Raw genomic sequence first — 14474 nt, forward strand, 5'->3', positions numbered from 1 at the left:
GGAAAATCAATGCTTGCAGCGCTCACTCTAAAATTCGCACATATCCATCACTTGATAAAATCTGTTTGCATTTATTTGCCCTAATTTCCAAACCTCACCCCTTTCTTCTATTGTTATCTCGGCCTTAACTTGCGTGTAACGCTCAGGTGCATACACAATAGGCCTGAAGGCACAGGTCAAAGACACCCCCTTATTATATACACGATTGAGATTGCGAGAAGATAATACGAGTAACAATGTATGTGGAGTCGTTTGCTCGTGTACTCTTGTACGTTTTTTGTGTAGTCTTGAGCATTTTACATTTTAGTTTTGTGCGTGTAGCCTTATAGTCGTGTACGGTGCACGTTTTTCGTCTGTTCATGCACAATTTTTCGTATCGTGTTGGCTTTCGTTTTATTGTGTAGTCTTGTAAATTTTGTCATGTAGTCTTTCGCGTATGCCTGCAAATTTTGTTATTTGGTCTATACGTTTTATAATAGAACGTTTCATAGTAGGCCTACGTTTCGTCGTGAAGTATTGATCATGCACATTTCGCCTTGTAGTTTGGCACGTTTATTCGTATGGTCTTGCACAAAGTTGATTCTGCACTTTTTCGAGAAGTCCTGCACGTTATGTCATGTGACTGTGCACGTTTAGACTGAAGTATAGCACGTGTTGGGCGTTTTGTCGTGTAGTCTCGGTTTGTCGTGTAGTCATGCTCGTTATTGGCGTTTTGTCTCGGTTTGTCGTGTAGCCATGCTCGTTATTGGCGTTTTGTCTGGGTTTGTCGTGTAGCATGCTCGTTATTGGCGTTTTGTCTGGGTTTGTCGTGTAGCATGCTCGTTTTTGACGTTATGTCTCGGTTTGTCGTGTAGCCATGCTCGTTATTGGCGTTTTGTCTCGGTTTGTCGTGTAGCCATGCTCGTTATTGGCGTTTTGTCTCGGTTTGTCGTGTAGCCATGCTCGTTATTGGCGTTTTGTCTCAGTTTGTCGTGTAGCCATGCTCGATTTGAGTAGTATTGCATGTGTCGTCGAATATATTGCACCTGTAATGCACAGTTGTGTTGTTGTGAACCAGCTGTTACGTAGTCTACTGTCTTATCGCGAGTCTGGCACGTGTTGTCATGTATTATTGCACATGCACGTGTTAACTTATGATCGTGTCGTGTAGCAGCTGTTGTGTAGACATGCGCGATGGTAGTGTTTAGTGTATTGGACGTGCAGCAGATGGACAGCGCTAGGGTCGGCGACCTCCAAAACGCCGGTCCGCGGTGTAGGAAGTAATTTACATCAAAATTGCCAACTTCCGATCCCTCGATTGGGCGTTACGTTTTTGGCAAAGAATTGTTGGCTTTCAGAATAATTGTACGGAACATCCACTCTCGTATTCAGCTTGCATTGTGGTTGTAATAAATATTGTAATGAGATTGCTATCTGCAGTCGTTGCGAAATCGTGAACATCTCCCAGAGGTCCCGGGTTCAAATCCCACCAATCACCAATGGATCGTGATGCCGCAACCCTACGGCTATCTTGACGTAATGTGAAAGAAAAACAGTCCCCGTGAGCCTAGTTAAAATAAACCACCCGAAGCGTAGATTTACTGAAAACAACGAATATAGCGCGAGACGAATGTATCCTCAATATTTAACATATTGGTCGATTATTGACTGGCAGTCTATTTCAGCTGGAGTCGCTGACTGCCCTAGTTGTACTCTTTGACCCATATTCAACGCGGTGAATGACCGCCCCCCCCCCTCTTGGCTCCATCAACGTCTATTTATTATGAGGCATAACCTGAGCTTACCCCCCCCCCCCTCCCCCCTTCTATATTAGCCAATCAGTGACACTTGATTGTCATAGTGTGAATATCGTAGGCCTAATTGTAGATGGGGATGATAGGCCTACTATAGTGAATACTGTAAAAAAAATGTAATTAGAATGAAGAATTAAATCATCAGATGTAAAAATAATTTTTTTTATTTCCTATTTGAAAAAAAAAAACATTAAAAATTCATAAACATTTTTATCGTGGTAAAACAGCACAACTTTCAATACTTCACATGGTATTTTAAAACATACGAGATTAAAATTACTAATTATACGAGTAATTAAAATTTAAATTATTTTAAAACTAAATTGCCCTCTGTATTGGGTAATATTTCGTTTAGGTTTTAGTAAAACATTAACTTACACAATTTATTAAAGTAAATTAATAATTTACTTCGTTGACCAGTATATGATGAAATATAGACACACCTTCACATCCTATGACGCTAGGTTGTAGTCCGGAACTGTTCTACACATTACTTCAGGCTAGTACTATTTGTACATACAATCCATTGGTGATTTTAATCCCAAATAAAATCCCGGGACCTAGGACTTCGAAGCCCCAAGCACTAGATCAGTTCGCTTCGCAAATTGACTAGACTGAAAATAATAAGTATTGTTTCAACATACAAACTTTTCTAACTGACGGAATGGAAACAAGCAGTAAATTTGCACAACCACTAATGCAAATTCGGATTTTCATTTTTCAAATTGAAAAACCAATACAACATTTGTTATCAATTTATTTTAACCTTAGGCCTACTCATCCACAAATCTTTACGGGACGATTAAGTCTGAGATTAAAACCTACATTTTTGTTAAACGTCCCTAGTTTTTTCAAACTCTCAATGCCACTTTAGGTCAAAAAGGTGTAAACTTTCAAAATTCGCAACAGTAATTTATATTATTCCAACAACACAAATGAAGTGTGAAAAACGAGGTAACAAAAGTGTGTTGAACGATTGAACCATATTGTAACTATCAGCGATACACAGCCGAGTTGTGATAAACGGTGAACTGATAAGAACGTGACCTTGCGCTTGACCGATAACGTCAATGCCACCGCAGCTGTGACTACTACAGTTAAACAGCTGGGTACAGTCATCGGCAAAACAGCTGTATGGTCTTGTATAGTTGTAGAACGTCAGTAGAGTAATTTAGTGTATGATTAACTGGGATGAAAAATAAGGGACGTAAAAGAAATATGTCCATTAAAATTTCCTCTCAAATGAAAGTGATGTAATGATAACCCAATCTAGTTAAAACTAATTGAACTTCAACTAACATAAAAAACGTTTCCTAACCGATATAAACCCAACGTTAGTTATCATAACCCGACTTATTCTAACATAATTTATTCTAACCTAACTTATCCAAACCTAATTATTTATCCTAACCTAACTTATCCTAACCTAAATCAACCTAACATAGGTTATTCTAACCCGACTTAACCTAACCACTGACATCAACATCGCCTTCATTTTCACAGGAAAATATTCAATACATGCGGTCCTATACTTGACTTCTCTAATATGTACTTATACCATAAAAAAATACACTAACAAGAAGAAGGTAATTCATTGTCGAACGTTGGCATCCTTATTTATGTGGGTTCAAAGGGGTGTTTAATAAAGTAGTTTCAAAGAGCCATGTTATTATTTTTGTCTCCCCCTGTTGCGAAGAAACGGTAAAGCAACTAGTAAGAAACTAGCTCTTTTAATTTCTGGTTGTAATTAAATTCCTAATTTATTTTGGTTGTGACATTTTTATTGGCTAGTAGAAACAAATCCTAAAACCTCGAAGCCTACTCCTTTATAGTGTGTTTATAACTTTCTTATTAGATTGTATTCAAAACACAATTTCTCACGATGATGAAATCGACATCATTAACAAAACATAAAATTTAGATCAGTGGAATTTAACGTTATATTTGATCAAACAGATCTATAGTAACACAAACGCTTTCTGAAAATCTCCTCCCAATTTTATAGATTTAACTACCAACAACCAATTATAATTCCTACGTTTACCCAAATCACTGACCTTGAGATTAGATAACGAACACAATCATATAACAACATGGTTACGCAACCTGTATGTCAAATTCCTTGCATAGCAACACAAATTTGTCAATGTCAATGTCACGATTGTGCCTGCATTCCTAGAAAGCTAAATTATATTGTAATATAATATGTTATTCGTGTTTCCTAAATCATTTCATGTAACTTAATCAGTGTCAGCATAATTCATAATATTTCATTTTTGGAATAACAAGATTAGTTCATATGGTTGGTGATCAAGTCAAACATTGCGATAGTTGAAAATATATAATAAATTTATAATAAATTTTAATTACAGTAAGCTGTGGTACAGCAATCTTATACACTGACATCATTTAAAACACAAAAACAACCACTTTGCAATATAGATCTGGACCTGGAAGATAAGAAGTAGAACACTCTACACTATCCTCTGAAACACCACATTGCACAACAAGACTGTTCATAGTCATTAGCTAGAAATGTGCAATGTTAGATCTGGAACATGAAGATAAGGTATTAAAGGTAAGGTGCCAAGAACGTCACCCTACGCTGTCCTCTACCTAGAAACACCACAGTGTACCATAAGACTGTTCATTGTCATTAGTTAGGAATGTGCAATGTTAGATCTGGACCAGGAAGTTAAGGTGTTAAAGGTAAGGTGCCCATAACGTTAATCTACACTGTCCTCTACCTAGGAACACCACAGTGTTCCACAAGACTGTTCATTGTCATTAGCTAAAAATGTGCAATGTCAGATCTGGACCAGGAAGTTAAGGTGTTGAAGGTGCCCAGAACGTCACTCTACACTGTCCTCTACCTAGAAACACCACATTGTACCACAAGACTGTTCATTGTCATTAGCTAGGAATGTGGAATGTCAGATCTGGACCAGGAAGTTGAGGTATTGAAGGTGCCAAGAACGTCACTCTACACTGTCCTCTACCTAGAAATACCACAGTGTACCACAAGACTGTTCATTGTCATTAGCTAGGAATGTGGAATGTCAAATCTGGACCAGGAAGTTAAGGTGTTGAAGGTAAGGTGCCAAGAACGTCACTCTACACTGTCCTCTACCTAGAAATACCACAGTGTACCACAAGACTGTTCATTGTCATTAACTAGGAATGTGCAACAATGTTAGATTTGGATCAGGAAGTTAGGGTATTGAAGGTGCCAAGAACGTCACTCTACACTGTCCTCTACCTAGAAACACCACAGTGTACTGCAAGACTATTCATTGTCATTAGTTAGGAATGTGCAATGTTAGATCTGGACCAAGAAGTTAAGGTGTTGAAGGTGCCAAGAACGTCACTCTACAGTGTCCTCTACCTAGAAACACCACAGTGTACCACAAGACTGTTCATTGTCATTAGTTAGGAATGTGCAATGTTAGGTCTGGACCAGGAAGTTAAGGTGTTGAAGGTGCCAAGAACGTCACTCTTCACTGTTTTCTACCTAGAAACACCACAGTGTACCACAAGACTGTTCATTGTCATTAGCTAAAAATGTGCAATGTCATATCTGGACCAGGAAGTCAAGGTGTTGAAGGTAAGGTGCCAATAACGTCACTCTACACTGTCCTCTACCTAATAATCACCACAGTGTATCACAAGACTGTGTTCATTGTCATTAGCTAGGAATGTGGAATGTTTGATCTGGACCAGGAAGTTAAGGTGTTGGAGGTGATAAGGACGTCACTCTACACTGTCCTCTACCTAGAAACACCACAGTGTTCTACAAGACTGTTCATTGTCATTAGCTAAAAATGTGCAATGTCAGATCTGGACCAGGAAGTCAAGGTGTTGAAGGTAAGGTGCCAATAACGTTACTTTACGCTGTCCTCTACCTAGAAACACCACAGTGTACCATAAGACTGTTCATTGTCATTAGTTAGGAATGTGCAATGTTAGATCTGGACCAGGAAGTTAAGGTGTTAAAGGTAAGGTGCCCATAACGTTAATCTACACTGTCCTCTACCTAGGAACACCACAGTGTTCCACAAGACTGTTCATTGTCATTAGCTAAAAATGTGCAATGTCAGATCTGGACCAGGAAGTTAAGGTGTTGAAGGTGCCAAGAACGTCACTCTACACTGTCCTCTACCTAGAAACACCACATTGTACCACAAGACTGTTCATTGTCATTAGCTAGGAATGTGGAATGTCAGATCTGGACCGGGAAGTTGAGGTATTGAAGGTGCCAAGAACGTCACTCTACACTGTCCTCTACCTAGAAACACCACAGTGTACCACAAGACTGTTCATTGTCATTAGCTAGGAATGTGGAATGTCAAATCTGGACCAGGAAGTTAAGGTGTTGAAGGTAAGGTGCCAAGAACGTCACTCTACACTGTCCTCTACCTAGAAATACCACAGTGTACCACAAGACTGTTCATTGTCATTAACTAGGAATGTGCAACAATGTTAGATTTGGATCAGGAAGTTAGGGTATTGAAGGTGCCAAGAACGTCACTCTACAGTGTTTTCTACCTAGAAACACCACAGTGTACCACAAGACTGTTCATTGTCATTAGTTAGGAATGTGCAATGTTAGGTCTGGACCAGGAAGTTAAGGTGTTGAAGGTGCCAAGAACGTCACTCTACAGTGTCCTCTACCTAGAAACACCACAGTGTACTGCAAGACTGTTCATTGTCATTAGTTAGGAATGTGCAATGTTATGTCTGGACCAGGAAGTTAAGGTGTTGAAGGTGCCAAGAACGTCACTCTACAGTGTTTTCTACCTAGAAACACCACAGTGTACCACAAGACTGTTCATTGTCATTAGTTAGGAATGTGCAATGTTAGGTCTAGACCAGGAAGTTAAGTTATTGAAGGTGCCAAGAACGTCACTCTTCACTGTTTTCTACCTAGAAACACCACAGTGTACCACAAGACTGTTCATTGTCATTAGTTAGGAATGTGCAATGTTATGTCTGGACCAGGAAGTTAAGGTGTTGAAGGTGCCAAGAACGTCGCTTTACACTGTCCTCTACCTAGAAACACCACAGTGTACCACAAGACTGTTCATTGTCATTAGTTAGGAATGTGCAATGTTATGTCTGGACCAGGAAGTTAAGGTGTTGAAGGTGCCAAGAACGTCGCTTTACACTGTCCTCTACCTAGAAACACCACGGTGTACCACTAGACAGTTCATTGTCATTAGCTAGGAATGTGCAATATGTTATATCTGGACCAGGAAGTTAAGGTGTTGAAGGTGCTAAGAACGTCGCTCTGCACTGTCCTCTACCTAGAAACACCACAGTGTACCACAAGGATGTTCATTGTCATTAGCTAGGAATGTGCAATATGTTATATCTGGACCTGGAAGTTAAGGTGTTGAAGATGCTAAGAACGTCGCTCTACACTGTCCTCTACCTAGAAACACATCAGTGTACCACAAGACAGTTTATTGTCATTAGGCCTAGCTAGGAATGTGCAATGTTAGATCTGGACCAGGAAGTTAAGGTGTTGAAGGTGACAAGAACGTCATTCTTCACTGTCATCTACCTAGAAACACCACGGTGTACACAAGACTGTTGATAGTCATCCTTATGGAAGATTATGTGGTGGAGGTGTCAATATTTTCGTATTTTGTTAGGAATATTAATTATTGCTAATCTTAGGCTGATTCGCTGAGAGTTTTCTGTTAAGAATACACGTGCACAGGCTAGCAATGTGTGACATGTCAATATGTTTGTTACCAGCTTTTTGGCAGAGATCCGTCCTTGAATAAGGTCAATTGGGCTTTGTCGCTATTTCCATCGCGATCTTTTGATTATGAAACCCACGACCCTAAAATAGACATTCACTGGCCTTTTGCAAGTAAATTAGTCGATTGTAATGTTTAAGAAAATGCGTGTAATATTGTCGCAGTATTGACCTCACAAGAATCATTTTATCTACGCTTTGATAACAATGAGTTTCTCAAAGGAATAATTCAATTTGAATATAAAATACAGCATACGAATTTACAACTCCTGCCATGATTTCGAACTGAAATTTATTGTTCTTTATTTTTCTGGGCAGCTGGAGTAGTTCTGCTGTCCTAGCGACACTCCTCTTACCACAGAGAGGCCAAAATGTCAATTTATATTAACGTACCTATATCTCAAAATGCCCATAGTTGGCTGTAAACTAAAATTGCAATTGATTAGTACTTAATAATACCTCATGAATGTTGCAGGAATATTAACCTCATTCAGATATTTGCATTTGAACACACAAATATTAGAGACAATGCAATTTAAATAAAGTGCTGATACATTTTTATGTCATTTCTCATTTCTAGCATTTGTTCATGTAGACTATTACATTTCCTTTTTAGATTAGTCCACAATGATACATTCTGATGCCACCCAAATCCCATTCAGCAACAATCTCAGAAAACTTTTATTTTCGTCTTTTTATTATTTTGATTTGCAGTCTGGAACAGATTCAAATGGAGTTTAATCAACGAGAGTTTACATTTTTAATTTTTGAGGTTGGAAAACCCAATGTTGGGGTTATGGAAGAAATCTTCTAAACGTTATCAGTAAAATATGCGTATTTGTAAAAAGCGTATAGCCATCTTAAACGTTATCAGCTCGTAAACTGACGTAGTTAACAATGAGATTTGCAATTTTTTTTAGTATCTAGATTTCTTATTGTCACATCCTATTTTTACGCCAAGCAAAAAATATTTGATGATTCCATGATATGATAACAAGCTTTAGATCTTTCCGCGGCTGAGTAAGGCTCGTGTAGTCTATCTTTTGAAATGTTTCCTGATAACTTTGAACTCGATTTAATACCCGAAAGAAATCTGATGACTAATGAAAATATTTACTTGTTTTATGATAATTACTTTTGCAGGTATAACTTAATTATCATATTTATAGCGCATTTAGCTTAAATCTGCCAAATTTAGATATTTTGGCTCTTAACTCCATCTTAAACAGATAGTTGACTTGAATAAGTTCAACTTAACAAAAAAGAGTTAGTAATGTCATAAAATGTTTTGTAGATCTCGCCTTCAAATTTGAAAGTCCCTGGTTCGATTCCAAACTATATCGAGCGTTACCAGACCCAGATGCCTTGTCATTGGGCTATTAACTAATTAATTAAATGCTTTATAACAATAGGTCAACGTTAGATAGTAACAAGACCAGGGCTTGGACCGTTCCCTTCGTTAATAAATATGCCAATGGCGTAGATAAAGGCACAAAATGTCTTACAAACCTAATAAAAAACGTATTGAATTAACCTTTGTACACAAGTAGACTCATCCCCATAAAAACACCATATCATCTATGGCTAATAAGAGATTAATGGTTAAAAACAAAGAAGTGAGTTTTTTAGAGTCATAACCATAAAGTTAGGATGATTAGTACAGTACAGTAATAGTTCAGTAAAAAAGTTTAGTAAAAACATACAGTACCTAAACAATTAATTGAGTAAAACTATAAAGCTAACCTATTAGCTATAAAATTTATTTTTTAGTGACAAATTTAAGTTCTCAAACTAGTTGATCATCAAACTATTAAACGATTATTCTCATGTACAGCATTTGGTATAGAATAAAAGTTACTTATTAGACTAAATTAGACTACTATTACTACCGGTATCACTATCGACGTCCAAAACCTTAACACAGTATCGGTACCCAAAAGGTCATAAGCTAATTTCGTATTAGGGCTTTTGAGAATTCGCCATTTGCATTTCCTTGTGCAGAAAAATATTGCCTGATGCTACTAGCCTAGTAAGCATCATGGTTTTGCACTAGGAATGCTGATTTTGCTACAATGGTTTGTGGCAGACGATTTCCTCTCTTGCAAGAATTTATTTGTGAATTCTCACCTTCGACCTTCATACATTGCAGAGCACACATTTTACATCATGCTCCATTGTAATTTAGGCATTAGAAGAATACTGAAAGCAAGACATATATACTACCTATGTAAAATTGTCACAAAATCTAAAGGATAAGATACAGTAGTCTTGTTTTTACCTGTTAAAGAACCGAATAGATTCAAAGTGGTTTTGCTTGACAAACAAATTAGTAATAAATTAACATCCATGTTGATGATTACAATGACTTAAACTATAATGGTACTTTGTCTCCTGATTGCAAAGATTGATATTTGTGAATTCGACGATTGCAGTAACTTATAGCAGACATTTTACATCTTTGCATAGTCTTGTAAGTTAGCTATTTTTGTATTATAAAGAATAAGTTAGGTACTTTTCTCACGTGGTATGCAATCGTAATAAAATCTAAATGATAAGATCAGTCATGTTCTCACCTAAAACCGATTTATTCAAAGTGGTAATTGGAGTTGAGCTTGGCAAACAAAACAATAAATTGAAATCAATGTTGAAGGCCCCTGTATTACTAGCTTATTGAAAATAAATTATGGTGCTTTATGGTTTCCTTATTTGCAAGGAATAAGGATACATTTGTGAATTTGCAGGTAGCCACCTCCATTCAACATTGCATACCACACATTTTACATCATTCGCTCCTTGCAATTTCATGTGACAATTTTGATTACCTGACGAGGTAAACAAGCTACCATTATTGTTTTGTAAAGGGTGATTGGAAAACTTCTTTTACACTTTAATTCGTTGCTTATGTGGTTGCAACAGACATAACCTATTTTGGAATTCTGATATAACCTCTAGTTTATTTTTAACCTAAACGCGATTTGCACAATAGCCAAATTACACGAGTTACGAAATAAATTCGACTTACATTTTGGCGGAGTCATCGACCTCAGCCGCCGGCGAATCCCATTCAATCCAATTTGAGGTGCTACACTACCACTGACACACGCGTTAGTCTTATCAAAGTCACCTCGACATAACCTCAAAGACAACGCGATTCGCACAACGCAAACCGTGTTATTTACACTATGTACACTATCGGGGAGAAATGGGAGAAAACAGAAATCGCACTTCCTCAACTGGTCGCTGATATAAATGCGCGCAGCTAGACTCGCGGCAGCGGGGTCATTGACATCTCAGACTCAACACAACCGGCGCTGTGACGTAGCGAGGGGAGGGGCCCCTCTCCCCCCACCACGGCTACCACCCCTCCGTCACAACCCTTTGCCGTTTCCGCGATTACGTCTTTTGATCCCGGTTATCAATTTACTTCCGGTATTCGGGAGTCGCCTTTTTATCGCGAGTTGAACGAACTACAGCTGTACTATGAGTCATCGTGGAGTCTGTGATCTTTGTTGATTTCCCCGATATACATTTTTATTGTATAGGTGTTTCTAGTGTTCGATTCACATTGGATGATGGTAATAAATTTGAGAATTGATTCGTATTTTATTATTATCATAATCAGAGAAACGTTTGCCCGCACAATGATTTCACAACGGTTCAAACAATTTCCACTAAATTATTAGAAATATCTTTTAATCGATATTTTTTAATCCCAATGTTCTTGAAAAATTTCGTTCTCGTTGTAAACGTTTTAAAATTTAATTTTAATGTTGTTAACTGTAAATGTAAACAAAGGAATTGCAACATATGTTTATAACCACAATTTACAGTACACAAGCAAAATAATACAGTACAAAAGGATGGCTATGCCTATGAATACCATTGAGCATATAATACACTTAGTGTGTATGTGTATTGATATGAAATGGGATGGATAGGATTGTTCAAATTTATTATTTTACAGCAATACATTATACACTAATTGAAATAAGAGCTCTGAGAAACATAATGTTGTATGAATAGCACTTATGTTTTTTCTTTACATATTTTAGACAGTATTTTATGATATTATTGTTTGTAATGGAAACAAATATCTGTTGAAAATCATCCATAAAATATGTATGTTCATTAGTTTAAACACAACAAGTAGTACTCAGTCCCCAGGTACTGTAAAAAAAACTCTCCAAAAATATCATCAAAAACACTTTCAAGTTCTCAATTATGTTAAATGCATCGGCCAGCTTTTTTAATTAAAAAAATTGAATTATGTAAACTACAAAAAATCATTTAAGGTACGGCCTTTTGGAAATCAGTTTATTGGAAAAATCCTTCATAAAAATAGTTTTGGTAAATCTACACATTTTGACCTTTTTTCGATATGCCTATGCCTGTGTTTTTATTCGGCTTATGGCCATAAACGATGCCCACACATTTTCGACTGTCTCTCGACTACATGTAAAAATAGTGATCTAATTAACTTGGATTTCTAATTAAACTAAATTTAACGATTTATGTGTAAACTACTGTTTATACTCTGATTTCTCAACTAACTAGAAAACCACGAATCGTAAAATCTACCACAAAATTAAAAAATTGGAGATAATCAAACAAATAATTCGTCTAGGCCTACATCAGCACAACACGTAACCTACATACAACACTTTCATAGTGTAATATGGACTATATTCCACAGTAGTTCAAAACACCTATAACCATTGAATCGTTTCTAGGTGTAGTTATTGGAACGAAAAAATTACAAATTAATTTAGTGGATTATTTCAAGTTTGATGGTTTATAATTTCGTAAGATATCCTTAATTTTGTATAAAGATATTTAAGCACTTCCTTGCAGTTTTTTTCAACAAAAGTCTTACACTTGGCTGGTAATACGTACAATAAAAGAACAACTAAGATAAAATTTCAACAAAGATTTTGTTCTCAGGATACATTTCATTTGATTCAACATTTTTAAATCGTCGAATGGAGATGTTTTACTTTTTTAAATAACAATTCGTCATCTCAAATTTTTCAAGTTTTGGGAGTATGAGAATTTACTGTAATAATAGTTAAAGGTATGAGTAAGAGATTAATAAGCCTATTATGTGGACTTCGGTTAAATTCTAAATTCATTAAAATGCAGATCAGGCTAATCTATGCACTTTCACTTTCAACAAAATTATAATATCAATAATTATTTGACTATAACCTTCGGAAGGTTGAAAAATTATGTATGAATTTACATTTTTTAACTAAGATCAATACTTTAAAATATTATAGGCTAAAGGTTTATTCTAACTACAAAATGTCGGTAACTAAATGCATGTCGGTAAGATTTCCATTTGTTACAGCGCGCTCTACCTGTCGGCCAAGCTTTGAACTATCTGCCCAACTGACGAAGTCTGAATGTTGTCATTTACGTTAAGTTTTACTGGCCCTACTTTAATTTAATAATTGATTGCAACCGATGTATCGAATTGTAAAATAAATATATAAATAGTTTAACATAAAAATTACTGTACACTTCAACACTTTACCACCAATAGAACGTCTTCTATTTAAACCAACAAAAGTACATTTCAAGATCTTTGATTTGATATCAAGCTTAGTGTTATAACAATTAATTTACAATCTAAGCAATCATAATTTGGGAGCCAAAATGTATATATATATTTTTGTAAATCTGGTGTTACACTGGGTAATTTAACGGGTTTCCTAGAAGAGAGGGGTTTCCTTTTTTAGAGAATATCCCGCATAGGTAATAAGCTTTTATCCCGGGACCGATTTACCTTTTTTATGCCCCCGTCCCAAGAGACCTGAAACACCATCGGTTTAAATTCATATTTATGTGTCTCTGGAGCAAAAATCATGCGGTTTTGATGAACTTTTGTAAACCTAAATTTATTTGGACGGGTTTGCAAACCAGCATGATCAGACTATGACTATAGGAATGGGGTTTTTTGATGTGCAATCTGTTTTTAAAACATCTGACCCTCGAAAGATAAAATACCCCCGCTGCAGCAATCCTGCTGACTAAGCAAATTTCCATTTGCCTGGATTGATTTTAAATTCATCTATTAAATTAACATTTATGTTTAACGAGTATGTAGGTTAGCTGCTACAGGGAAACTAATAGTGTTTTTTTTTATCAAAATATCAATAGCTTAGTATGAAATAAATAAATCTTCCAAGTTTGATCAAAATATGTCCATAAACAAGCCAACTACAACATATTATAATATTCTCCTTAAGAATAACATGGGAATTTTAAATTAACAATTTTTGGAATTTTTTCCGTAACCAATCACAGAACAAAAACACTTTGATATACTAAATTAGTTTTTTTTAAATCTTTAAAAAGGTCTGGAGAAAAGTTTATAAATTTTGTGTCTAAAGGGTAAAAAATTATAAAAACCCATTTTTACCCCATTAAACCCCGTTCCCATAGTCTTATCATGCTGGTTCGCAAACTCATTCAAGTTTATCCCGCCTTACACCATTAAACAAAATTTTATCAAAATCAGACAAAATTACTCAAGTTATCGCACGGATGGACACCTATATATATATATATTATATATTTATTTAAAAAAATACAAATCTTCAAAACACATACACTTCCAAGCCACAAAAGCCAATATGGCTTGTCTGCAGCAAATATCTATATAATAAGCTCTTTAAAAAGGTCTGGAGTAATTTATAAATTTTGTGTTTAAAGGGTAAAAAATTAGAAAAACCCATTTTTACCCCATAAATTACTCCTTTATATCCTTTATCACAATTACTACCTACTTTGTATCTTAAAGTAATTTATATATGTATATATAGGTACTGTATATATACATATATAAAAATTTGAACGAATGGTGTTTTTGGCCTCTGGGGACATCAAAATGAAAACGTAAGTCGGTCCCGGGTCTA

General features: G+C 36.1%; 1 protein-coding gene across 1 annotated transcript in view; it reads right to left on the bottom strand.

Annotated features, from left to right (window-relative positions):
• Positions 1–10659, bottom strand: part of LOC128992072 (hormone receptor 4) — a 123742-nt gene extending 113083 nt beyond the window's left edge. Inside the window, exon 1 of the mRNA XM_054415467.1 lies at positions 10580–10659. The gene's annotated coding sequence lies outside the window, so the exon portion shown is untranslated. The remainder of the gene's footprint in view (positions 1–10579) is intronic.
• Between the last annotated feature and the right edge of the window lie 3815 nt (positions 10660–14474).

The sequence above is a fragment of the Macrosteles quadrilineatus genome, unplaced genomic scaffold (assembly GCF_028750875.1).
Source record: "Macrosteles quadrilineatus isolate MER2022 unplaced genomic scaffold, UCM_ALF_1.0 Scaffold_4__1_contigs__length_99947679, whole genome shotgun sequence".
NCBI classification, from domain to species: Eukaryota; Metazoa; Arthropoda; class Insecta; order Hemiptera; family Cicadellidae; genus Macrosteles; species Macrosteles quadrilineatus.